The following is a 2311-nucleotide window of genomic DNA, read 5'->3' on the forward strand; positions in this document are numbered from 1 at the left end:
TTCCCGAATGCATTAAGTATTCTTAAATTGGAAACCAGTCAAGTTACCCCTGAGATGCCTTAACTCCGCTACTCCTAAGACTGAATCACGATCATAAGCAAAACACACTCATGTGATTTTGCCATGCCGTCCAAATGCACAACCCCAGACAGGGAGATAGGAGCCCAAGGGCAGAATTGCTTCTCCAGGGAGCCGAGAGGTCAACGCTTCCCTTGCTCCCCAGCCTCATCCCCATCCAGATAGTTGGCTGTGCCCATTCCTGATTATCTCATCATGTGCCCCTCTGAACCTCTGGGTTGTTGTCTTTCTTTGATAAAGCAAGCTGTGGGTAAAAAGGGAAGTAAGAAAGTGACTGCTAGTATAAAGAACAAAAGAGAGACACATACTTTATGGACTCATTTGATCTGAAATATTGAAAGTCAAAAAAGTGCAATTAAAAAGCATATTGTCCCTCATTTGCATGGCTTCTTTCCCCGGACGTGTTTTTGGTATTGAAGATGAATGGTATTCCCATACAACATGTGCCTCAATTTGTAATGATATCCTACTTGCAGCTGGCTTAGTTGTCCAAGTGTTTCCAAAATGTTACTGTCTTAAATTTGAGCCAACCTACAATAACAAATTATCTAGAAGCAAAGTGGCTAAACTGCATTTGGTGAGAGAAGGGGAAACCCTATATTCCATCCTTCAACTCTTGTTTTGGAAATTTGGACTGTAACATGATCTTTTTCTAAAGAAATCTACACATGCACACTCTAAAAATTGTGCAGATTGGGTGTTGTGGGAGCAAGAATGATCAGGCTTAAGTTTCTCTGCGAAGTTCTGCATCCCATCAACAAGCCCTTTTGATATTTTAAACCCGTATTTAGAGTAATTTCAAGATATTTGGAGCACATGTGGTTAAATGTAAAACTTTGTCATTATGATTTGTTAGATGCTTATACTTTAAATATTTATAAGCCATTTTTAAGTGCTTTACCCCAAAGCCTTCCCCCACCAGAATACTGTAATCGAGTGGTATCTGAGCATCATTATAAAGACACAGGGTGAAATCACTGCCGCATGCACGAATAGTCTGCTTGCTTTTCTGGTTTTAATTCAAATGTCATTTTTAGCAAATTCAGCTTATTTAAAAAATATATTAAAAAGTCATAAACAGGGCTGGTTTGTCTGTGATTAAAAAAAAAAAATTCCTCAGTACTCAAAAGGTAAAGAAAGTGTTCTAACTTGAACTGTGTTGAGACCTATTTCTTTTTCTTATTCTAAAAGTAATTAGTAAAACTTCCCATTAAGTGTTGGATCTCGTCTGTGTTTACATGAAGTTAAGTGTCATTTCGTTCCTCTGAAATGCCCTAGGGACAATTTATTAGGGTTAGATTGACTTCTTTACTGTTTTCCTACAGCCATCTAGGAAGCTAAGACCTAGGACTCTGCCTTTATTGTAGGTAGCCTGGTTGTGCATCTAATATAAAAAAAGGAGGAGGGAAAACCATTTTCAAGCTCAGAATCCATTTAAGATTTGGAGGTTATAAATTTCAAACTGATCACAGGCCCCCAGGGCTCACCTCTTTTAGGGCTGGCAAAATACAACTTTCTGGTAAGAGTTGGGGAAAAGAAGGCTTTAAAAGGCTCATAAACTTGCTTGGACATCTAATAGCTCTTACCAAACAGCATTTTCATGAGTTAAGTGTAAATGAGTCAGAAACATATAGATTGAATTTCTTTTAAAATACACATGGGTTTAAAAATTAAGGCCAAAGTGCTTGGCAAAATAAGTTTTGGTTTTAGCCAAACCCCAAATGTTTGAAAAAATAGTTCTAGGATTTGCCAAACCAAAAATACACCCAGGTCCCTCCCTGCTTTCTATTTAATACGATGGCATCATAAACACGGGACTTAATGTGTATTTTCATGTCCCACAAGGTTCGAGCAACATAAATCTCAAGTACTAATTATAAAAGCATGAAAAGTTTTGGGTGGAAAAACAGTATAACCCCACGGATGAAGGCGAGGGTCTTGGGTTCAGTCTTTGAGTCCTGATTTTGATTAGCTTGTCCTGTGTCTAGGGGGGTATGTGTGGGTGTGGGTGTGGCCTATGCACAGCAATAATAAATTTTTGGAAATCCTCCCTTTGGATTTTATACATCCTTAATTGGCACTTAATGCATCTGTTGAAATCTACAACATTTATTAACTCCTTATCTCAACAGAGGGAGGCAGTTCTCTTTTGCTTATTTATTGTTCAGAGATACCCCTCATGTATTTCCCTAGAAGGTAAAACATCCTCCTGTTGCACTCACAATATCTGACA

Source organism: Otolemur garnettii, unplaced genomic scaffold, assembly GCF_000181295.1.
Source record: "Otolemur garnettii isolate 467f Iridium unplaced genomic scaffold, OtoGar3 scaffold00002, whole genome shotgun sequence".
Lineage (NCBI taxonomy): Eukaryota > Metazoa > Chordata > Mammalia > Primates > Galagidae > Otolemur > Otolemur garnettii.